The sequence below is a fragment of the Camelus bactrianus genome, chromosome 3 (assembly GCF_048773025.1).
Source record: "Camelus bactrianus isolate YW-2024 breed Bactrian camel chromosome 3, ASM4877302v1, whole genome shotgun sequence".
In the NCBI taxonomy this organism is placed as follows: Eukaryota; Metazoa; Chordata; class Mammalia; order Artiodactyla; family Camelidae; genus Camelus; species Camelus bactrianus.
Genome location: NC_133541.1, coordinates 131,171,046 through 131,197,171, shown reverse-complemented (window position 1 = coordinate 131,197,171; position 26,126 = coordinate 131,171,046). Strand labels below are relative to the sequence as shown.

The following is a 26,126-nucleotide window of genomic DNA, read 5'->3' as shown; positions in this document are numbered from 1 at the left end:
GAACAGGCAAAGGGGAGAACAGTTATTGTGACCACTCGGGGGCTGATTATTTGTGTCCTGAATGTGAAAATGTCTGGTCTCCTGTTCAATTTTGCAGCCACAACTTCACGTGACTCAGGGCATTATTTCCACCAGAAAACCATAAAAACATAAACAACCTCTGTTTCCCAAAGTGTTTGTTCTCGATCTGAGATGATTGTCCTGTGTTGGGAGGTAAGTGGGCGGTGGGTCCTATTACATCACTCCCTTTCACTAAAAGTCTACCTCGCTGTTTTTCACCCTACTGAAGAGGTGCTGCCATTCTGTTACACCTAGACCTATAAGACGGGCTTGCCTGAATCCTCAGGTGAATAGGGATAGTTATGTGAAATTTTAAATAATTGCTTGGGTCATGTGGTCCTTTGTTCCCTCCATTGGAAATCACTATTCCAGAGCAAATAGTATGAATCTATATAAACTATATTGTTTGTAAGATGTCTTCAGAAGTTTTGCAGTAGGTTTAAATATTTGCTTGTTGATGGCATCTTGATTGTTTGAAGGAGGCAACACTCACTAGGGGCTTTGTTGGCTCCCTTAGAGTTCCCTTACTGGCAGTAGAGTGTTTGTAGGCAGAGTTAGAAATTTAACTGTGCTGAGAAGCCAAATTTGCCCTCAGCTGGGAATTGGCAGAAGAGTCAGTTATGGAAGGAAGGCTTTAGGATTATCTGGTAGCAGAGTTGTGGGATCCAAGCCCTGGGAAACCTCAGCTTTTGTAGAGTATGTTCTGTAACAATAGGCTATTGGATAATTTTAACACTTGTTATGGGATGTAGAGTTGGGGAAAGACTTAAAAGTGAAAGAACCTTAAAAAAGAATCTCCAAATATTTTAAAGAAAACAGTACTCAGAATGAGAGCTTTCCTGGAAAAGACTAGTTCTTCACTTCACAGGGGAAGCAGGGAGAAGGTGTAACTGCACTTACGGTAACTTAAAAGGTAAACCTTACCCTCCCACTTAGCTGTTTCCTGGTGTAAGTTCATATTCCACATCTGTAGTTTTAGACATGATGTGTCATTTTGTGGTACTCCATTCTGCTTCTGAGTGAGAGACTGACGCAAAGTCACATAGCAATTGAAAAATTGCACAAAAGTCTTTATTGTTAAAAATGTAGATATGTGGCAGAGTGCTGCATTTGCAAATGACTTTCAGTACAGAGAACACTTAAAAGAATGCGGTGTTATTTCTTTTTTTATTCCTTTAAGCCTTTGAATAGAAGGTTTTCTTTGCAGAGTTTCTGGAGTACATCAGAACAAGCAGGAACTAAAAATAGCTTTAAGAAAGCACCAGTATAGATGTTGTTTATAGTATGGTATCTGTCTTAAAGTTAACTCTTTAAAGCAGGAAGTTGTAACTCTCAATTTCTTAAGCAAATAAAAAACATTCTTGACACTTAATGACATACTTTGTGGGGTGAAGCCGCTTTTGCTTCCATTCTGAGCATTGAAAGGCCTTCAAGGATAATTCTACCAGTCCTCAATATTTTATTTTCCTTCTGTTGTGAACTTGTTATTAAACTTGAAGCAGATATAAATATCATTAACTTGCTACATATGTAGATATTTAGTGTTACATAGTCAGAAAGATTGTGTACATCACACGTATCTACATAATTCCCCAGGTTCCAACTGTGTTCCTGATAAAAGAATGGTGGGAAATGGCATTATAGGGATATGTCTTACAGTACACAGTGTTTCCCCTGTTCCCTCTACCAGATCTGGATGTTCTTTCATCTTTCGGCTTCTAGAATTTCTAGCTCTTTTTCTTAAGACAGGTGTAACTCTTCCCCCTTCTCACACAAACATGCGTACACACACACACACACAATCTGCCGTAGGGAGTAGCGTGCACCATCCCATTCTCCGACTCCAGCTCTGATCCCACCCACTGGAGGCAGTGTCTTGCACGAATTCATTTGTAAGTTCCTTTTTAAAACTCGAGTGGTCGGGAAATAGGACTGATATCCTCACCTAGTAGGCAGGCCCTCAAGGATAACTCCTATGGTTAATGCAAGGTTATCTTAATGTTTGAGTACCTGGGTTTCATGGCTTCCTGTACCACCTGTGTGACCCATGATTCGCACAGTTCTGTCTCCCGTTAGACTTTTTCTCTCCAACTCTGGACTCTTATAATATTCTGCTGATTTGACATCTTCACTTGGAACTCTAATATCTTAAAACCAACGTGTGTAAAAACTGAGCTTTTGGTCCTCCTACCCCCCAAACTGGTTCTTTATGCAGCCTCCCCCATTCAGTTAGTGGAAACTTAATCCTTCCAGCTGCTTGGGTCAAAAAACTTGGAGTTATTCTGACTTTCACTGACATACCACATGAATTCTGTCAATAGATCTGGTTTAACACTGCCTTTAAAACATATCCAGAACCAAGCCACTTCTCACCATGGCTCCTGCCTCCACTGCTGCTTCCCTTCCCTGAGCCACTGTCCTCTCCTCCTCCAAAGCCCTTCTCAGTAGCTTCCCACCTTTCATCTCTGACCCGTTTGCACTATTCTCACCCGGCAGTCAAGTGAGCCTTGAAAACCTAAGTTAGATTGTGTCGTCCTTCTGCAGTGCCTCCCCATTTCACTCCGGGTAAAAGCCACAGTCCTTACAATGTCCTCCAAGGCCATACAGGATCTGCATTGACCCTTCTCCGCAGCTCCAGCTGTGCCCCCATTCTGGAACATGAGATGTCACGCTGGCTTTGGTGATGGTTATTCTGTCCACCTGGGACTTCTCACCTCCTAGTCTTAATTCTAACCTCAGTTAACAGTGTGCCCTGCTCTGGTATTTAATACAACATCACCCTCATCCTATACCCTCAACTCTCTTTACTTTGCCCTTTTTACTTTTTTCCATGGTTCCTCTTTCCTAGCATGCCACCTCCTCTGCTGCTCTGTTGTGTGAATTGTCATCTCCACCCCCCACCCCAGCTAGACTCCAACCAAGCTCCGTGAGGATAGGACTTTTGTTTTGTTTATTGATCTTTTCCTAGTGCCTAGAGTAGTCCTGGGTACATTGCAGGCTGTCAAAAATTATTTGCTGAATAAATTAAAAGACTATTTTAAAAATGAATCATCCTTTCAGGAACAGGTGAGGAAAGGAAGCTGCATGAAGGAAAATGGTGCAGTAAATAATGATATTTGCCTGTTGTACTATGTGTGATATATATATATGTGTTTTAATCTTAATTTGGTATCTCAGTTTCTTAATTTAATAGCTGTATTAAGGTGTAATTTACAGGCCATACAATTCACATATTATAATTGTACAAGTCAGTCATTTTAGCTATTTCTAGAGTTGTGCAACTGTGTCCTCAAAAAGTCCCCTTGTGTCCGTCCATATGCAGTTCGCCCTCCCCTCTGTGGCACCCTGATTTTATTTGTTTTTGTTTTTTTTGGCAATCACATCTTAAAAGAATAATTTACACAGCAGTACTAATATAGCTTTGCACTTTTAGAAATGACACACTTAAATATGAAATCAGGAGTCATTGCTGAATGTAGGCAGCAGTATCAGACATCGGTGAGAAGAATGGACTTGAGTGTCAGACTGGCTGCGATATTACCCAGCTCCACCATTTACCAAGTTACCCAAATTATTTTCTGCCTCAAGCTCTTTATCTGTTATATGGGGGTAATAATAGCAGCTTACAGAATTGTTGTGAGGATTAAGCAAACAGGGAAACAAAATTTAGTATTGTGGCCAGCTTATGTTATTACCTAAGAAATAGCCTTGCAGGTAGAGAGCAAAATTCAAATCAGTTTCTAAAGTATGTGTAAAATATGATCCAGTTCCTGCCTGGTTTGTAAACACATATGCCTACTGCAGAATATAAAAGCAGGCTAATTTCCAACAGAAAAGATCATTTCTCAGCATTTCTTTCAAAGGTAGTTGCAAAATAATTTTTACTAAATTTTCTGTGCCCATCTCTGACAGAGCTTTGACACCAGGGAAGTAATTATCTACATTTTTGTTAAAATGATGCTGACCATCAGGAAGTGTTCCGAATTATATTTTAGCCTTTATGTTGGGAAATATTGTGAAACTTCTTCTAAATTAATGGGGGAGGGGCATTCATTGTAGCTCTTGTAGCCTGATAAGGCTTCTCTAAATTATCTTTTTTTAAATTTTAATTAAAATAATTAATTAATTTTTTGCAGGGGGTGGTAATTAGGTTTTTATTTATTTTATTTTTATAAGAAGTTCTGGGGATTGAACCCAGGCCCTTGTGCATGCTAAGACTATGATCTTTCACTTGAGCTATACCCCCCTAAATTATCTTTAATAAGGTCTTTTTCTCTGTTTTGTTATTTTCTTTTATGTACAGATGCACAAAGCAGGGTCATCAGAAGCCTCTCAATTCCAAAGATGATTATAGTGAAAAACATTGCACAATGACAGTGAATCCTTGGAATATGAAGAAAGATTGTAAAGTCCTGAATGAATTAAGAAGGAATTGTTACATTAACTTACATGTAACCATGGCTCTCTTACCTTTATTTTTCACTTTATAATGAAGATATTCCTCACCCGTCAAGGTTGCTTTCTTAGATATAGGGAATATCTAAAGCCTCTTCTGGAAGTTTTTTAAATAAATAAGAGCAGGTAATTTATCAGAAGTGTGAATGGTGTAATCTGCTCTGTCTAGTATGGTAGCCACCAGCCACATGTGGCTATTGTGAATTGAGATGTTCTATAAGTGGAAAATACATAATAGATTTTCAAGACTTTGTACAACAAAAATAATGTAAAATATTTATTAATAAGTTTTAAAATTGTTAATCACACTTTTGAAATGATAGTATATTGGATATTTTGGGATAAATATAATTATTCCTGGAATTAAGTACACTTGTTCCTTTTTATTGTCTAAATGGGATTACTGGAAAATTGTGACTTGCACTATGTTTCTATTGACAGTGCTGGCTTCTAACTTATTGCAAATAATATGAAAAAAACTTTGATTAAGTATTTTATAATTGAGTAGTTGATTTCCATCATAATATTTTCAGGTGTACAACACAGAGGCTCAACATCTTTATATATTAATATATATGTCTTTATATATTATATTCCATTTAATGTCACCATAAAATAATGGCTATATTTCCCTGTGTATATTTTCCTATACAGCCCTATAACCTATCCATTTTATACATAGTACTTTTTACCTCTCAATCCCTTACCCCCTTCCTGCCTCCCTCTCCTCCTTCTCCCCATTGGTAACCACCAGTCTGTTCTGTGTACCTGTGAGTCTATTTCTGTTTTATTATAGTAATTAATTTGTTTTATTTTTTAGATATACATATAAGTTAATAAATAGAATATTTGTTTTTCTTTCTCTGACATATTTCACTTAGCATAATACCCTGTAGGTCCATCCATGTTATTGCAAAAGACATTATTTAATTTTTTAATGGCTGAGCAGTATTCCATTGTGTGTGTGTGTTCATGTGTATATATGTGTGTGTATATGCCTGTATATATGTAAATATACATATATATATAATATACCACAACTTCTTTATCCAATCATCTGCCAGTGAACATTTGGGTTGTTTCAGTGTGTTGGCTATTGTAAATAGTGCTGCTGTGAACACTGGGGTGCATGTGTCTTTTTGAATTATATTTTTCTCCAGACATATACCCATGAATGGGATTGCTGGATCACACGGAAGTATATTTCCAGTTTTTTAAGGAAACTCTATACTGTCCTCCATGGTGGCTGCAACATTTACATTCCCACCAACCGAGTAGGAGGGTTCCTTTTTCTCTTAAAAGGTCAAAAATTCTCTACATTTATATACTTTCCTTACAGTTTAGGACACAATTTGGCAAAAGCCAGATAGAATTTAATAGGAGTAAATACAGTATTTTTTCAAATGTCCATGCATTATGGATAGATATGTTATTGATGAGTTGGTTCCCTATTTTTGTAGATGCAGAAGTTTTTATAGCTTCACAGACATTTCAGTCTTGCAGAAAGAAAAATGTCTTTGCATTTTGCTGAACTTGTCCGGGTGGCTTTATGGAATTTGGTCCAGGCCTGCAGAGGTGAATACACATCCAAACCTGAAACATTTGAATGTCTGCAAGATTTTAAGAGTCTAGAATGTCAGATCTGGACTATAACTCTGGTGAATGACATCAGTGAGTGGACTCAAGAAAACTCCATTTGAGTGCAAAGCCTTTCATAAGCCAAAAAAGGCTTTGAAATTGTGGCAAAGCCAGAGACTTTTGTGCACCACATATGGCCACAAACCCATGGGGACAACCACAGGCCTTCTGGAGTGCCAAGGGAATTCCATGTGAGGAGTCCAGCACTCACAGGAATCCAACAAGTCCCTGCCAGCCAGAACACCTTCATTGCTACTGTGGTATTTTGAGCAAATATCTTTTCTTCAGGTTCAAATTGGTTTGTTGTTTTTTTTTTAATAAAAGAAAATCAAACAACTTCTTGTTCCCTTGGTGAAAGTAAAAGCCTAACATTTTCTGATTTCTTTTGACAGAGAAAACTTGAGCCTATGAATCTAAACTCATCTGTGATGGTCTGCAGCTGGGAGCAAGCAGATCAGTGTCAGTCCCTTTGCAGCCGTTGGCTGGGAACCTGCATGTTCCCTGGAATGATATTTGAAACATGTCACCCTAGCCGTGCCTTCGCTCTGGACTGGGAGGCGAGTCAGTCAGAATCTGCATTATGGAATGTATGTTTCAGATCCAAAGTTAGGAGATCTTTTTTAATAGCCAGAGAATGTAGTCATAAATATATCTATTAATGTATTTATGCAAGAACAATTTTAAAGTTTTTTTATTATAAAAATTTCCCCCAAAATTGAAAATGAAAGAACATTGGAATTAAAATCCAATGGAATTAAAAACAGTGGAATTAAAAATCATCTGTACCTTAGTTATACATAAAGAATCTTAAAATCCTTCTAAACATTTTTTTGTTCAAATGTAGATATTTTTCCCTTCCAAAAATGAAAATTATTATTTCACATTTTTTTCTTTTTCCTTTTATTATATATTCCATATTAATAAATATAATTCTTTTAAATCCCTTTTAATGGCTGTTTAACATTATATTGAACAGATATGTAAATAGTCCTAGGTTTAAGAAATTTAAAAAATTGTCATTACAATGCCCCTGCAAAGAATTTTTTCGTGTTTCTATTTTTAGTTACTAATTTGGACTAAAAGTTAACAAGTTTACTTTTCTTCATCTAAAACATTGGTTATTTTATGAATGAATTGTAAGGATTTTAAATAACTTTTCAGTAATTTCAACAAAGAAATTAACTTTAAGGCAAAAATGTATGATGGTTTGCAAATCTATTTTCATTATATCTTCACTTTTACCAGTGTCATATCTGTGTGTGTTTGCACAAGTGCTTTAACTACCAGGAATGTAAGAAAAATCTGTGTACTAAAAATGTGAAAATAGTTTCCTGGTTTGTGTTTTCATTCTCCCAATATAGGTTTTGGATGACAAGCTTGTATTTGCAAATGTACACACCCTGTGAGAGGTGCTCTGTACATACGCTGAGATACTGTACATAAAATTGCCTCTGAATCCCAATCATCTGAAAACCGTGTCCTCAGCCTTTGATACCTTCAGCTGTTTTATGAAAGTCCTCCAAGTGGATGAAAGTATCAACAACCGGAACAAGAGTTTTTCATTGCCCTATTTGAGAAGAGCTGCGTGAACGACTTTTATATTCAGGATAGAGATACATTCATCAATCCAACCACCAGGAGCCTCACTGTAAGTCTAAACCGAGTTTAGCTGCTGTCTTGGGGGTGATTTAGAACCTGCTGTTGAATTATAAGTGATTTGGTTTTGTTGGTTTGGTTTGGTTTTTAAAAGCTGCCCATAAAAATGAAAAAAGAGAAAGAAAAGAAATATGCCTACAGATTCCTGTTAGGATAGTAAACAGTGGCTGGTTATTTACCCTGTATAAACCACACGCTCTCTTAGAATCTATTTAGGTTTACTTCATCCTTTCTCAGATCAAGTATCAAGTAAGGGACAGTTTTAAAAAAAAATTCAGGATTAACTGGCTTGTGAGCTCCAGGATCTGCAAGGCAGCTTTCCCTTCCCATGGTGTAAGTCAAATGGCAGAAATGAAATAAAGCACTTCATGTATCCTCCGGTGTTAACAGGAAAAGGTGAGTCTTCTTGACCTTGTTACTTCCTGGGTAAAATGAAGATAATATGTCAGGAGTCGACAAGCACATTTAGGGCAGGAACCATGTTGTCTTGTTCACTGCTGAATCCCAGGCACCAGGAAGGCTGAGTTTAACAAGTGGGTGAATGAATGAACTGTAGTTCCCCCAGAGTTACCATGTGGGGCAGTGTGGATTAGCATCTAAGAGCATAGACTCGAGAGGTGAGGGTACAGCTCAAGTGATGGGGCCCATGCTTAGCACGCATAAAGTCCTGGGTTCAGCCCCCAACACCTCCTCTAAAATAGACAAATAACCCTAATTACCTCCCCACCCCCCACCAGAATTACCTTATTATCTCCCTGCCACCAAAAAAAAAAAAAAAAAAAAAGGTAGAAGTGGCCAAGAGCATAGACTCAGGCTGGAACACTTGTGCTGGTTTCTCGCTGTCTACCTTGTAAAAGTCATTTAGCCTCTGTGTTTATCAAGTTCCTCATCAATAAAATGGGGATAATAATAGTACCCACCTCGTAGAGATGCTATGGGGATTAATGAATCTGCTTGAATTTTAGAACAGCCCTGGCTAATAGTAAGTACTATGCATTTGCCAGCTCTTTTCATAATTACTGACAGATGTTATTATCAACCAAAGAAGTATTAGTTCTTTGTAAGGGAAATGCATGTTAGACCATTTCATTTATCATTTTCTGTAATTCAGGCTTTTTCCCTCTGAAATACCATTTTCTGTCTGTGCACTAGTAAATCACAGGGCTTTCCAAATTTCATCTGTCTGAGTTCTTGTCATGATGACAATACTGCAGAGTTTTGACATTTTTTAGGGACTCCATCTGAGATGAAAGCAACCCCTCAAATTCAGAAGCACTTCTCTAACTGACAACATCTCGCATGAAATGAAGTTTGTAAAATGTAAGAGCTTCAGACGCTAAATGATGCCATAAATGCAAAGATGTTATATCTAAGCTCTTTAAATAAATCCTGTCATTGAAATAAAGGAAATACTATATTATAGCGCTCTATGACTTTGTTACCTTGCTATCCGTTTATCTGACTCTCTAAGACAAAAGAAAGCAAAGACTGAGATTGATCATTACTACTGTGTGGTACACGTATTTGTGGATGAAGACCATACTGAAATGCACTGTCTAAGATACTAAAATGGACACTAAACAGCTGCTTGATGCACATGCATGAACAGAACAGGGAGCTGGTTGCAGGGAGCAGACACTGAGCTTCCTGGATCAGAGACTCAGCATAGCAGTCCAGCCCAGCAGTCCACATGTTTCATATTTATATCCCAGCAAAATTAGCAGTGAGAGTCTGAAATGAACTTTGGGGACACTTGCAAACAGCTGTCATGATTACTAATGTGGGACACCAGGATTCTACAGTGTTTAGTTGGCATCTGCACACAACCATTTCTTTTCCACTAAAGCCTGTTGTAATTGCTGGTTCCACATCCAGGCTGAGGAATCATCTCATGTGGTGTTTGGGAGGGAGGTAAGTGGAGTCAGGACCCATGCTAAGGCTGGGTGGTAATAATCTGGTTCTAGTACAGGAGAAAGGAAAGTAGGTCAGGTGGGAAGGAGAATGACTGGATTTAAATTTTGTTTCTTGAGTAAGCTAAATATATAACATCATGTCAAGTTTCTTTATTGTTTATATTCCATGTGCTGTCACCGAATAACTACTGAATTGTGGGGACAAAAAAGCCTGGGTTTTAGAATTGACCCTGCCCCTAAACAGCCAGATTCCAGGTTCCTCTGGGTGTCCAAGGAGGGGGCTGTTGCCTCCACTGAAGCAGTTTGGGCACTTGGGTGGCGTAGTTTTTTTTGCTGTGGAAGACTGGCCCGGTTGTAGGACATTAAGCATCTGCAAGGCCCTCACCAGGTACCCACGGTGGTCCCAGGACTGTAACATCCAAGTGTTCCTTTCCAGCCACGTTTGCAAATGACCCTCAAGGGGTTAGTATTAATCCTCGGTGAGAATTATGAAAAATTATATGGTACCTCCATCCCTTCTGGCAAAGGAGGGCCCCTTATTTACAAATGACCACAAAGTGTTAGCACCACATTTTATTAGCAGAACATGTGAACACGTGGTGACAGTGACGCTCACCTGTTTGCTTCTGCTTCCCAGTGCAACTTCAGCCTCCATCAGAGGACCTCAGCTGCCCCAGCGAACAGGGCCTTCTGTACAGGGAATGTGCTCCTCCTCGAAGCATAGACAAGAAGCAGCCCTTAGATCTCATCAGGTGAGCTGTTGTGGAGAGCACTCCAGTGGGAAGGGCTCAGGGTTGCCCTCATGGCTTCTGAGTGTGACAGTCCTCCAAGAGTGTTACCAACCAGGAAGCTCACAGGAGCTCTGAGCTTTGTTGCCCCAAGTTTTTACTGGAGACTTTATTACAAAGACATGATTTATTGGGTCACTACTGACATGGCTACCCCAAACACTAACTGTAAGTCAAAGCCCTAACATTTGAGCCCCTACCTCTCCTGATGGTCAGTCACTTGTCACAAAGCTCAAAGCCCCACTCCTCTAATCACATGGTTGGTGTCTCTGGCTGGCCAGTCCCCATCCTGAGTTATCTCATGAACACAAGCCATCCAAGGGTCCACCATGAATAGTAAAGACACTCCTATCTTGGGAAATTTCAAGGCTTTAGGGGTTGCCGTCCAGGAACTGGGAACAAAGACCTACCAAATTCTTCATTAAACAGGAGTAAATGTTAGGTTTCACTTAAATTATAAAATAAGAGAAGTATTCTCACTGCTTAGCTCTATCTGCTGTTCGACACCGTTTCACTACACCACGTGACTGTAATGTCGCGCTCAGCATGTGTATTCTCAGAGCATCAGCGCCGGCTGCTCCCCGGGAGCTTATGCTGTTTGTGCAAGGCTGCTGGGAGGAGGGAGGCCAAGGACAACTGAGCAAACAAAAATAATCGGGCTAATAAGGAAACAATTTCAGATTGAAATGAAGGAAATAATACAGTGTTGAGATGGGAGACTTGGGGGAAATGGAGTCAAGAAAGCTATCTTTGAGAAGGTTACATGTGAGCTGAGATGGTGATAAGGAGGCTGGTCTTTGAGGATCTGGGATAAGTCACCCCAGGAATAGAGGCAGCTTGTCCATTGCCCCGAGGCACAAATGTGCTCAGCAGGTTTGAGGAGATACTGGAGCCAACGCTGGTGAGAGTGATGAGATGCGAGGTTTAGTAGGGCATCAGGAGCACGGAAAGTAGTGTAGACTCTTAAGTGCAGTGAGAAGCAGTCATGATAGTTTAAGCACTAAGGTAATTTTCTCTCACAATTTGCAAAGATAATGTGGAGAATGAATTGCAGGGACCCAGGAAGCAGGGAGGCCTGGTCGGAGGCTCTTGGAGTGGGCCAGATGAGAGATGGTGGGAGCCAGGGAGAATGCGTTTGGGGAGTGGAGCTGACAGGATGCAGTTATGGGCTGGCTGTGGATGGTGAGGAGAAGAGAAGGGTCAAGGTAGCCCCAGGTCGGCCTGGAGCCAGGTGCCTGATCTTCCTAATCTCAGTGCCCCATTCAGATGCCCACCTACTTGGGCAAACCTCTTAACCTTCCAAGTGAGGGTTTTAAATCACTGAAGTCTTTTTGTTTGTTTCACATTTTATGGAAAGATTCAAACACGTACAGAAGTAGAGAGAACAGCACAGCCAGCCTGTCTGTATCAGTCACCCATCTCCAGAATTATCAACTCAGAGTCACTGTTGTTGCAACTTTCATCTCCACCTCTTCCCCTCCCCCACTTCGGGATCATTTTGAAGGCAATCCTACGTAGCTTAACCTTTCATTAGTGAAATGACAAGGTCTCTTTCAAATACAATTGGAATATTCATTTTTTTTAGGGTTACAAAATAATTCCCTGATTGTCACAAAAATACACTTTTAAGCAGTTTTGGGGTTGAAATCAGGATCCAGACTAAGTTCACACATTGCAGCTAGCATATCTCTCAAGTGGGTTCTAATCTATAATTTTCCTGTTTCTCATTTTCCTTGAAATTGCTGAGGGATTTCTCTATTTCCTGTTTGGTTGATTTCATTCTCCCCTGTGGTTAGACTTATTTCTCCATCCTATGTATTGGCTTTAGCTAAGTGATTTGATCCTCCCCTAAAAGCTTGATCTGAACGAGGTTCAAATTTGTGCAAGAATATTTGTTATATGAAGTTTTGTACTCCTGTCATAAGGTACATAATGACCAGTTGACTCTCTTTTTTGTGATGACAGCAGCCAATAATGATTGTCACCCGGGATCATTATTTCATAAGGGATTTTATTTCATGTGGTCATACTCTAATTTCCTCCCACAATTATCAGCAGGATCACAGTCATGAAGAGGCACTTTCTCATTAACCCGGATTATCCTGTAGAACAGTTTTAAAAGAGGAAGTTTATATATTTGTAAATATTTAAAGTTGATACATTTTTCTATTGTTTCTAATGTTTTTTTTCTAATAGAGGTACTGAAGATTGAATCTAGGACCTTATGCTTGCTGAGCACACACTCTGCCACTGAGTGTACCCCATCCCCCTTGAGATTCATATTTATATGATATATTCCTTCTGTTATTTTTGTTTTATGTTATACAGAATTTGATGGCAGGGCAATGGGTTTGATGGCTATTTAATCATTCTTTATGGGATTTTGGGGTTGGTGTGTGTGTTTGTGTTTGTAAAGAAAACAATTTTCCCACTATTTTAAGTATGTTTTGTGAAGGAAATTATGTTGATCTGTTCCCTTCTCCTGGTCCATGTATTCCCTTGTTGCTTCCCACTAGTTGCCCCTTGAGCTCTGTGACAAGACTAGCATGTCGTTAATCCAGGTTGAAGGAGATCTGAAGAGATTTATTCAAGGAGATGAAATTTTGTAGACAATGAATTGGAAAGTATTGAGAAAGTTATTCATTAGGAGAATGTATGGGGTTGAATTGTTAAGCGCAGACAAATCTAAGCTATGAACCACCAAGACAATTATTAACTCCAGGAAAAACAAAGTAGGGAATAAGAAAGTAAGCCTAGCAGACAAATTGCTACAGCTGTGAACAGTCTGTACAGAGTCCTAATAATGTAAAGCAAGGATACTGAGCTGATCAAAATTATAATGTATTTGTATCAAAAGGTTGGAAGAATGAAGGTTTGGGTGTGTAGAGGAGATGTGGTTTGAAAGAGAGCTTAATATTCATTTTCCAAAATAGAAAGTTAAATAGGTGATACATAAAGCTGAAAAAGTCAGTAGGCTGTGTTACAAGGATATTAGTCAGAAATAGGGAGTTTTTATTCCAAGAGTCAGCAGTAGGAGCTGAACATTGTTGCTTCTGACCAGGAAATGGGGTGGTTGTTGGGAACTGCTCCTTTTTACAATCGGTGTTCGAGAACTGTTTGACTCTTTAATGAATGTATGGTATAAGTTTGATAAAAAGAAATCAAAGCTGAATTTTGAAAAATTGATGTTAAGAATTGGGGTGTTTTTGACAGAGAGAGATAACAATCAGACAAAACTACATTTGAAGGGATCCTCATTATTTCTAGCCTTTCAGCAAGGACTAGGGGGCAGACATCTGTTTAAGGTTCAAAAATTCTTTCTGACATTCTTGCCGACATGTAACCTTTGGAAGTAATGAACACTCCGTCATTGTAAATATGCAGGCAGAGGCTGCCTGACCAGCTCTCTAACTGTAGCAGGGTGTGTTTACCATTGGCCAGTTGGAGCAAGCAACTTCTAACATTCTTTCAGTTTTGAATGTGGCATTTTCAGGATGGATAGTTGATAAGAATGTATTACAAAAAGCTTAACAAGAAAGAGTCCAAGACATCTCAAACCCATTGCCAGGGTTTTCTCTGCCAGACACCATCCTGAGCCTGCCATCTGTGAGCCAGGCCACAAAGACCAGTCACATGAGAATGAACACACTTTGTCCCTCCTATCTGATTTGGCATCGGGCTCAGCCATTTTCCCCATGGAATGGTCCACGCCCAGGTCTCTGACGATGGAGCTGGTCTCACAGCAGCCTGTGAGCGCTGGTCCAGCCCTAGGGGTTCCTGCGTGAAGTTTCTCAGGACTCCAGGCTGTTCTCAGAGCTGAGTCCCCCCTAGGCTAGGCCCTCGGAGCTCATCTCAGCTCCAGACTGAGCCAGAAGCTTCCGAGAGAACTCAGAGCTGAGGAAAGTCACAGGTTTTACCCAGCACTGCTGCGTCAGCAGTGCTCCAGCTGAGGGAAGTATCAGCAGCAGCAAACACACCTGAGCCGCCGCCTCATTGTTCCGCCTCATCCCTAAGCCCTCTGTGTCTGCCTGTCTGTGTCTGTCTCCCTTTCAGGACCAGCCTGGCACCACTTCGTGCCCTGCCTCCTTTCTTCTAATCTTGTCTCCCTGGCCTGTTCCGTCTACTCCAGATTAACTGAGTAACATTGAAGGGTTTTTGAAACCTAGGAACAGCCGACGTGCTAGATACAAAGAATACAGGGCAGTTCCTTACTCAGCCACATCCCTCCTGCCCTCTCCCATTCCCACATGAGTTTTATAAATATTTTGTCAGAGAGACATTGCACTCCCAGTTGTTATCATTATCAGCCATTTCCTTATTATCTGTGGTTTACGTTGCATTTGCTCCAGGGAAGTTCCCGAGATAAGGCAGACGCAGATGACTGAGCCAGTAGTTGAAGTCCACTTGTGTCAAGCCTGTTAAGAATGATCTTTGGTGGGATTTGTTGAATGTGCCAGACTGTCCAGTGAGTGGTGATGATCCCCTGCATCTGCTCCGGAGTCGGCCTCGTCCCCTCCTTTGCTCTGTTCTCATTTATCTCTCTTCAGCAGGTGAACCAGTGATCTGTATTTCTATGATACGTAAAATACTTATTTCACGGTAGAATTTGGGGGCTGCTGTGAAAACGCATATGTTTTAAGTGTGAATTGAGTCAGAGGTTTAAACTTAAAGCCCCCTTGATTTAGAATCAGAAATTAGTATGATGGAAGGAGGGTATAACTCAGTGGTAGAGTGAATGCCTAGCATGCATGAGGTACTGGGTTCAATCCCCAATGCCTCCATTAAAAAACAAATAAATAAACCTAATTATGCCCCACCAAAAAACAAAGAAAAAAGAAATTAATATGAGGATGAAGCTACAGAGTGAATATGTGTTTCTTCTGAAACTACCTTCTGTCTTTCTGCAGGAAATTCTACGGAGAGAAGGTCGGAATCTACTTTGCTTGGGCTGGGCTATTACATTCAGATGCTCCTCCTGGCAGCAGTAGTGGGGGTGACTTGCTTTCTGTATGTAAATTTTAATCAAAATAACTGTACTTAGAGGTAACTTCTCTTTATTCCTTGTTACGGTGCTTACTTAACTTAGAATGACATTCTCCAGGAGCATCCACGTTGCTGCAAATGGCCCTATATTGTCAGTTTTTATAGCCGAGTAGTTTTCCATTGTATAAATATACCACTTCTGTAGCCAGTCATCCGTTGATGGACGTTTAGGCTATCTCCATGTCTTGGCTATTGTAAATAGTGCTGCTATGTATATTGGGGTGCAGCTGTCATCCTGAAGTAGGGTTCCTTCAGGATATATGCACAGGAGTGGGATTCCTGTGTCATATGGCAATTCTATTCCTAGTCTTTTGAGGAAACTCAATACCTATTCCACAGTGGCTGCACCAAACTGCATTCCCACCAGAAGTGTCGGAGGTTTCCCTTTGTCCACAGCCTCTCTAGCATATGTCATTTGTGGATTTTTGAATGATGGCCATTCTGACTGGTTTGAGGTGATACCTCATTGTACTTTTGATTTGCATTTCTCTGATAATTAGTGATATTGAGCATTTTTCATGTGCCCATTGATCATTTGTATATCTTCCTTGGAGAATTGCTTGTTTTGGTCTTCTGCCCATGTTTGGATTGGGTTATTTGGTTGTTTCTCTGTAAGTCATATGAGCTTCTTATATATTCTGGAGATCAAGCCTTTGTTAGTTTCATTTGCAAAAATGTTCTCCCATTCTGTAGGTTGTCTTTTTGTTTTACTTAAGGTGTCCTTTGCTGTGCAGAAGCTTGTAAGTTTCATTAGGTCCCATTTGTTTATTCTTGCTTTTATTTCTATTGCTTGGGTAGACTGCCCTAGGGGAAGATTTCTGAGATGTATGTCAGATATTTTGCCTGTATTTTCTCCTAGGAATTTTATTGTATCTTGTCTTATGTTTATCTTGCTGAAGAGACTGTCTTTATTCCATTGTATATTCTTGCCTCCTTTGTTGAATATTAGTTGACCTTAATATTTGGGTTCATTTCTGGGCTCTCTATTCTGTTCCATTTGGCTATATGTCTGTTTTTGTACTAATACCATGCTGTCTTGACGACTGTATGTCTATAGTATTGTCTCAAGTCTGGGAGAGTTACTCTTCCAGCCTCTTTCTTTTTTTCTTCAGTAATGCCCTGGAAATTCTATGTCTTTGATGGTTCCATATAAATTTTATTGTGATTTGTTCTAGTTCTATGGAATATGTCCAGGTTAATTTGGTAGGGATTGCATTAAATCTGTAGATTGCCTTGGGCAGTGTGACCATTTTAACAATATTGCTTCTTGCAATCAAAGAGCATGGGATACCTTTCCATTTTTTAAAGTCTTCTTTAATTTCCTTCACCAATGCTTTATAGTTTTCTGTGTATAATTCTGTCACGTCTGTGGTTAGATTTATTCCTAGATATTTTATTACTTTGGGTGCTATTTTAAAGGGGATTGTTTCTTTACTTTCTTTTTCTGTTGATTCATCATTTGTGTAAAGAAATGCAACTGATTTTTGAACATTAATCTTGTAACCTGCTACTTTGCTATATTCTTCGATCAGCTCTGGTAGTTTTTGTGTGGACCTTTTATGGTTTTCTATATATATTGTCATGTCATCTGCATATAGTGACACTTTTACCTCTTCTTTTCCAATTTAGACCCCTTTTACTTCTGTTACTTGCCTGAATGCTGTGGCCAGGACTTCCAAGTCTATGTTGAATAAGAGTGGTGATAGTGGGCATCTTTGACTTGTCCCAGATTTTAGTGGGAATCTTTTGAGGTTTTCACCGTTGAGTGCTATGCTGGCTGTAGGTTTGTCATCTATAGCTTTTATGATGTTGAGATATGTTCCCTCAATACCCACTTTGGTGAGAATTTTTATCATAAATGGGTGTTGAATTTTATCAAAAGTTTTCTGCATCTATTGAGATGATCATGTGGTTTTTGTCCTTTCTCTTGTTGATGTGAAGTATTACATTGATTGATTTTCATATGTTGAACCACCCTTGTGTCCCTGAGATGAACCCCACTTGAGCATGATGTATTATTTTTTTATGTGCTGTTGGATTTTATTTACTAGTATTTTGGTAAGGATTTTTTCATCTGTGTTCATCAGTGATATTGGTCTGTAATTCTCTTTTTTGGTGGTGTCTTTGCCTGGTTTTGGTATCAGGGTAATGGTGGCTTCATAGAATGAGTTTGGGATTATTCCTTCTTTTCAATCTTCTGGAAGAGTTTGAGAAGGACTGGTATGAGTTCTTCTTTGTATGTGTGGTAGAACTCCCTGGTGAAGCTGTCCAGTCCTGGACTTTTATTTGTAGGGAAGTTTTTTATTGTTAATTCAATTTCATTCCTAGTGGTCCATTTGTTCAAGTGGGTAGTTTCTTCTTGATTCAGTCTTAGTGGACTGTATGTTTCCAGAAACTTGTCCATCTCCTCTAGGTAATCCACTTTTCCATGTAGTTTTTCATGATATTCTCATATGATATTCTGTATTTCTATGTTATTTGTTGTAATTTCTCCATTTTCCTTTCTTATTTTGCAAATTTGTGCTCTTTCTTCTTCTTTGTGAGTTTGGCCAGAGGTTTGTCGATTTTATTTACTCTTTCAAAAAACTAGCTTTTGGTTTGATTGATTATTTTCTCTATTTTTTTAATCTTTATTTTATTTATTTCCTCCATGATCTTTATTATTTCCTTCCTTCTGCTGACTTTTGTGTGTTTTTGCTCTTCTGTTTCTAGTTCTTTCAGCTGGTGGGTTAGATTGTTTATTTGGTATTGTTCTTCTTTTTTGAGGAAGGCCTGCATTACCCTAAACTTTCCTCTTAGTACTGCTTTTGCTGTGTACCGTATGTTTTGTGTGGTTGTGTTTTCATTTTCATTTGTCTCAAGGTATTCTTTATTTTCAACTTTGATTACATCATCGACCCATTTGTTTTCTAATAGCATGTTGTTTAATCTCAATGCTTTCCTTTATTTCTCCTTGGTTTCTCTGAAGTTGATTTCTAGTTTCAATGGCATTGTGGTCAGTAAAGATGCTTGAGATAATTTCTATCTTCTTAAAATTGTTGAGGCTTCTTTTGTGACTAAGTACATGATCAATCCTAGAAAGTGTTCCACACAGATTTGAAAAGAATGTGTATTCTATTATGGAGGATTGTAATGCTCTGAAAATATCCACTAAATCCAATTATTCTCTTGTATCATTTAATTTCTCTGTTGCCTTATTTATTTTCTGTCTGGAAGATCTGTCTAGTGATGTTAATGTGGTGTTAAAATTTCTGACAATGATTGTATTCCCATCAATTTCCCCCTTTATCTCTGTTAGTAGTTGTTTAATGTACTTAGGTGCTCATGTTGGGTGCTTATATATTAATGATTGTAATATCTTCATCTTGTATCACTCCTTTAATCATTATAAAATGTCTTTATTTATCTTTCTTTATGGCCCTTGTTTTAAAGTCTATTTTGTCTGAAATCAGTACTGCTACACCTGCTTTTTTGGCATTTCCATTTGCATGGAATATCCTTTTCCGTCCATTCACTCTCAATCTATGTGTCCTTCTCCCTAAAATGTGTCTCTTATATGCAGTGAATTGAAGTTTCTTGCTTTATTATCCAGTCTGCTACTCTGTCTTTTGACTGGAGCATTTAGACCATTAACATTTACAGTAATTAATGATAGATGAGAGTTTATTGTTATTTTGAACTTATTTTTGCAGTTGATTTGGTATTTCTTCTTGGTTCCTTTCTTCTTCCTTTTGTGGTATGGTAATTTTCCTTTGTATTGTATTTAGTTTTTGTGACTCACTTGTAAGTTTTTGGCTTGTGATTACACTTTTTTGTAAGTCTGTTAACCAATTACTGTAACTGTGTATACTAAAGAGATATTAATGTAATCTCAAACCCATCCTACTGAGAACAAAAGATTTAAAAACAAAAGAAGAAAGAAAAAATACTCTCACATTCATGAATTCTCATTTCTGTAGCATCCTGCTTCTTTTCTATTTAGAGTAGACCTTTCAATATTTCTTTTAGCATGGGTTTAGTGTTGCTAAATTCTTTTAGTTTTGCTTCTCTGTAAAATTCTTTATCTCTCCTTCTATTCTAAAGGATAGCCTTGCTGGAGACAGTATCCTAGGCTGCATCTTTTTTTTTCATTCAGGACTTTGAATATATCTTGCCACTCCCTTCTGGCCTGTAGTGTTTCTGTAGAGAAATCAGTTGAGAGCCTTCTCTTGTAACTCACTCTTTGTTTTCCTCTTGCTGCCTTTAGGATCATTTCTTTATCCTTCAGTCTAGCCATCTTGATTTATGATATATCTTGGCATGTTTCTCTTTGGGCTCTTCGTGTTTGGGACCCTCTGATTCTCCTGTGCTTGGGTGTCTGATTCCTTCTTTAAGTTTGGGAAGTTTTCAGTCATGATTCCTTTAATTACCTTTTCCATCCCCTTTGTTCTTTCTTCCCCTTCTGGAACCCCTATTATGCATAGATTGGCATGCTTTATATTATCCCATAGGTTCCTTATATTGTTTTCATTGTTTTATATTTGTTTTTCTCTCAGCTGTTCTGATTGTGTGCTTCTGTTGTCCTGTCTTCTAGGTCACTTATTCGTTCTGCTGCATTATCTAGCCTGCTTTGTACAGCCTTTAGGTCAGATCTCATTTCAGCCAATGAATTTACCAATTCTACTTGGCTCTTCTTTATAGCTTCTATTTTGTTTTTGATATATTTTATGTCTCTAAAGACTATCTCTTTTAGTTCCTTCAGTAATTTGATCACTTCTTTTTTGAAATCTTGATCTAGTAGGCCATCAATGACTATTTTATTGATCGTTCTTTGAGGGGATTTCTCTTGCTCTTTTAATTGGCAGGACTTCCTCTGCTTCTTCATTCTGCTCATATCTCTCTGGCACTGTGGCTTAAGGAGTATCAGTTATCTATTGTGGTCCTTAAAGGAGTTTATTTATTTATTTATATAAAGCCTATGTGGGAATAAAACTTAAAAGAGAGAGAGAGAGAATTTTAAAAGAATGGAGGAAAAGAAGGTTTGAAAAAAGTGTATAATCAATAATAGAAGAGCAAGTTGAAGCAGAATAGGAATCGAGTTGAGATATCTTTTAAGAATCTTAATAAAAAGAAGAGAAAATTCAAAATACAATATTTGAAACCTGTGACTAATAAATAACAGATCAAAACCAAGAGAATTAAAAATGAAATGAGAATTGTAAACATATAGAACTGTTTAAAAATAAAGATTAAAAATGTAATAGGTATAAAACAGATATAAAAAGATTTTAAAAACAAAGATGTGTTCTCCTAGAGACTGTGTGCTCTTAATGGTTTTATTGAGAGGCCTTTGTGTCTTCGCCCTGTTTCACGAACTCACCTTGCTCTGTTGGCCCCCTTGTCTGTGCTGCTCACAGTGTCTGTCGGCAAGAAGATTGCACCCCTCCAACACTGGGTCAGGTGATCCTTTCCTTTGTGGTGGGTCGGTGGGTCACTCCCCATCCAGATGCTGCAGTCAGTGCTGGGCCAGTTGCTCCATATGTGGGCTCAGCTTCAAGAGTAACAGCTTTATGGAGATATAATTCACATACCATAAAATGCAGCCTTTGAAATTGTGCATTAGATTTTTAAGTACATTTCAGGGTTTTGTAGCCATCACTCCCAAAAGGAACCAGTACTCTTTAGTAAGTCACTCCCTAAACTTCCTTTCCCTTAGACCCCAGCAGCCACCACTCTACTTTCTGTCTCTACGGATTTGCCTGTTCTGGGCATTTCATATAAGTAGAACCATACAGTATGCTGCCTTTTTTGATTGCCGTCTTTCATTTAGTGTGACGTTGTCAAGACTCATCCATGGTGTAGCATATATCAGTACCCAAAGTCCTTTTTGTGTTCAAATAATATGCCATTGTTATAAATACACCACTTTGCTTATCCATCCATCAGTTGATGATGAATAATTCTGCTGTAAATGCTCATGGACAAGTTTTTGTGTGAACACATATTTTCAGTTCTCCTCAGGATATATCAAAAAATGGAATTGCTGGGATGTATTCTACTTTTAACATTTTGAGGAATTGCTAAAGTAGTTTTTAAAGTGACTGCACCATTTTATATTTCCAGTAGTAATGTATGAGGAGTCCAGTTTCTCCACATCCTCATCAACACTTTTTATTACCGGGTTTATAGATACATATTTATATATCATATATCATATATATTTGTCATCCTAGTTGGTATGAAGTGGCATGTCATTGTGCTTTTGATTTCTGTTTCCCCAATGCCTACTGATGTTGAACATCTTTTTATGTGCTTATTTCCCATTCGTATGTCTTCTTTGGAGAAACATCTATTCAAATTCTTTGCCAATTTTAATTGTATTTGTCTTTGTATTGTCATGTTTTAAGTCTCCTTTGTCTATTCTGGATAAAAAGTCCCTTATCAGGGAAAATATTGGAAATATTTTCACCCATTCTGTGGATTGTCTTCTTACTTTCTTGATGAAGCCCTTTGAAGCACAGAAGTGTTTAATTTTACTGAAGTCCAGTTTACTTGATTTTTTTTCTTTTGTTGTTTGTGCTTTTGCTGTCATACCTTAGAAGTATTTGTACTTCAAAATCCTGAAGATTTTCTCATTGTTCATTATCTAAAAGATTTATAGTTTCAGGTCTGTGATTTATTTTGAGTTAAATTTAATAAATGGTGTTAAGTTAAAAGTTCAGTTTTCTTTCTTTCCAGGTGTATGTTCAGGTGTCCCAGCATCATTTTTGTAAAGATTAATTTTTCCCCATTGTATTGTCATGGAACCTTTATGAAAAATTAACTGGCTATGTGTAAGAGTTTGTTTATGGACTCTCAGTTCTTTTCTCTCAATCTATTTGTTTGTCCTTTATGCAAGTACCACACTGTATGGATTACAATTTTGTTACTGAGTTTTGAATTTGGAAACTTCAAAACTTTGTTCTTTTTCAAGATTGTTTTGACTATTCTGGGTATCTTGCATTTCCATATTAGTTTTAGGATCAGCTTGTTCATTTCTCCCAAAAAGCCAGAGTTGCACTGAATCTATATGTCATTTTGAGGACAAATGCCTTCCTAACAATAATAAGGCTTCTGATCCATGAACACAGAAGAGCTTTCCATTTATTTTAGGTCATTTTTAACTTCTATCAGTAGTATTTTAGTTTTCAATTTACCATTTTCAGACATTTTTCTCAGTATTCCACATATTTTTCTTAATATTCCTAAGTATTTTATTCTTTTTGATGCTATTGTAAATGAAAATGTTTCCTTCATTTTATTTTTAGATTATTCACTGCTGTTGTATAGAAATATAATTACTTTTTTATATATTGATTTGTGTCTTACAATTTTGGTCAAACTATGTTGTTAATTCTAATAGTTTTTTTTTCTCTCTCTCTCTTTTTTTTCTTTGTGGATTCCTTGTGAATTCAATGTATAATATCATGTCATCTGGAATTGAAATAGTTTTATTTCTTTCTTTCTAATCTAGAGGCTTTATTTTCTTTGTCTGTTTGCTTTGACTAGAACCTCTAGTACAATGTTGATTTTGGGAGGAAATAATTCAGTCTTTCACCATTATGTATGATCTTTGCTCCAGGTTTTCCATAGATGTTCTCTGTCAAGTTGAGGAAGTTGTCTTCTATTCCTAGTTTTTATCCATTATTCTATTAATATGGCATATTACATGAATTGACTTTTGTATGTTGAAATGCCTTTGCATACCTGGATACATTCCACTGAATTGTGGTCTATTTTATATGTTACTGGATTGGATTTGCTTGTATTCTGTTGAGGACTTTTACACTTATATCCATAAGAGAGAGTCTTTAGTTTTCTTGTGATGCCTTTGTCTGGTTTTGGTATCAGTGTGATACTTGTGTCATTGAATGAATTGGGAAGTGTGCCCACCTCTTTATTTTTAGATGAGTTTGTGAAGCATTTTTTTGTTTGTTTGTTTTTTGTTTTTGTTTTTTCTTTAAGTAGTTGATGGAATTCACCAGCAAAGCCATACTGGCCTAGCATTTCCTTGTGGGAATGTTTTGGATTACTGTTTCAGTCACTACTTATTGTAGGATTATTTGAGTTTTCTATCTCTCCTTGAATTAGATTTAGTCACTTATATCCTTCAAGGAATTTATCCATTTCATCTAGATTATCTCATTTATTGGCTATACAAGTATTCATGGTATTCCCTTATATTCCTTGTTATTTTTGTAAGGGCAGTAGTGACATCCTTCCTTTCATTTCTCATCTTAGTAATTTGAATCTTCTCTCTTTTTTTCTTCAGTACTAGCTAAAAATTTGTCAGATTTCTTGATCTTTTCAAAGAACCAACTTTTCTATTTGTTGATTATTCTCTGTTCTTCATCTATTCTCTATTCCATTTATTTCTGCCTTTACTATTTTGATTAGAATATTTAATTCATTTACATTAATGTAATTTCTTATCAGGTTGAAGTTACATCTGCTATCTGCTTTCTATATGTCTTTTTATTTCCCCAATGCTCTATTACTACACTTTTTTGTACAAAGTAGGCATTTTCAAGTGTGGCATTTTAATTTGTTGTTTATTTTATCTTTTTCTTCTCCTCCTCCTCTTCCTCCTCCTCATTCTCCTCCATTGCCCCGGAGATTACTATTAACATCTTGTTTTAAAGCAATCTAGTTCACATGAATGCCAACTTAATTTCAATAGTACACAAAAACTTTGCTTTGGTATCAATCTTTTCCCTCCCCCTCCTCATGCTGTCACTGTCATACATATTACACCTTTATGCATTTATAAGTGCATCTACACAGTTTCATAATTATTGTTTTATGCAGTTGTCCTTTACATCAATTAGAAGAAAACACTTACATGTAATACTGTATTTATACTGTTTTATTTTTTTACTCATGTAGTTACCTCTACCAGTGCTCTTTATTTTTCAGTTGAGTGTCCTTTCATTTACAGCTGCTGGACTATCCTTAATATTTCTTGTAAAACAGGCCTGCTAGCAATGGATTCTTTCAGATTTTGTTTTTATAGGAGTGTCTTAATTTCTCCTTTAATTTTTTTGAAGAATCATTTTGCTGGCTATAAAATACTTGGTGACAGTATTTTCCTTTTATCACTTTGACGATACCTTCCCACTGCCTTCTGGTCTCCATGGTTTTTGATGAGAAATCAACTGTCTTACTGAGGAGCCTTTGAATATGTTGAGCCTCTTTTCTCTTTCTGCTGTCAAGATTATTTGTTCTTCTCTTTTGACACACTGAGTCTGATGTGCCTATTTTCGATGTCTCTACATTTATACCACGTGGAGTTTGTTGAGCTGCTGGGATGTACAAATTAATGTTTTCATCAAATTTGGGAAGTTTTCAGCCATTATTTCTTTATATATTTTTTCTACCCCTTCTTTTCTCTCCTTTCTGGCTCTCAAATTATGTGTGTATTGGTATTGTTGATGGTGTCCAACCTATCTCTGACACAGTGTTCATTTTTTTTCATTCCTTTTTCTTTCTGTTCCACAGACTGGATAATCTCAGTAGTTTTAAGGTAACTGACTTTTTCTTCAACAATTTCATATCTACAGAGAAATCTCTTATTGAATTTTTCATTTTAGTCATTATGTTTGTATCTCTAGAATGTCCAGTTGGTTTTTAATATAAATTTTATCTATTGTTATTCTCTGTACAATGAGATGTTGACATACTTAAATTCTTTAGGCATGGTTTCGTTTAGCTCTTTGATCATATGTGTAATTCCTTATTTCAGTCTTTGTCTAGTAAGTCCAGTGTCTGGGTTTCCTCAGGGAGTTTCTATTGACTACTTTCTCCCCTGTGTTATGGCCAAACTTTTCTGTTTCTTTGTACATCTTGTAATTTTCTGTTGAAAATTGGACATTTAAAATATTACAATATGGCAGAACTGAAAGCCAGATTTTCCTCATCTCCAGGGTTTATCGTTGCTTCCATTGTCATTGCTGCTGCAGCTATTTATGTAGTTACTTTCCTGAACAAATTCTGTAAAGTCTGTATTTTTTATCATGCATGGCCATGAGATCTGTATGTGTGCAGAAAGCCTAGTTGTCGTCAGTGTAATAATGATTGGACAGTGATTTCTTTCAATGCCTGGAGCCAATCGTTTGAGCTGTTGCCAGGTGGCTGTGTGCCTGCATGCTGACGGATGCCCTCAGCACCGGCAGGCAGTCTGCAGCTATTTTGTAGCCTTTAGTTCTTGCTTATGCAGAACCTCAAGTTCAGCCAGAGTTGAAGGCTTAAGATTTTCTCAGATCTTTCCTTGCCATATGCCACACATGTGTACGCACTTCTACAATTCTCAGAATTTTTTGGAGCTATTTAACCCTACCTCCACCCCCAGAAAGTCTCAATACTCAATTTTGCCTTCTAAGTTTCCTAGTCAGCATCTAGTTAGCCTGTACTGGTACCACTGCCTCAGGCAGTTTTAATGTTACTCACTGCTGATTGTTTTCCACAAACACTCTGGGGACAGGCTGTTTGCACAGCATGAGTTTGAGATAGGTGAAATAGTGACAGTTGTCTGGGGGCGGATTTTTTGGGTAACTTC

At 37.8% G+C, this 26,126-nt stretch overlaps 2 long non-coding RNA genes across 5 annotated transcripts in view; one reads left to right on the top strand and one right to left on the bottom strand.

Annotated features, from left to right (window-relative positions):
• Positions 1–26,126, bottom strand: part of LOC141577139 (uncharacterized) — a 440,247-nt gene that overhangs the window by 242,181 nt on the left and 171,940 nt on the right. The window lies entirely within an intron of this gene.
• Positions 7,569–15,490, top strand: LOC141575433 (uncharacterized). The gene is made up of 3 exons (XR_012503015.1): positions 7,569–7,801; positions 10,360–10,474; positions 15,418–15,490. It is a non-coding gene; the product is annotated as an uncharacterized LOC141575433 (long non-coding RNA).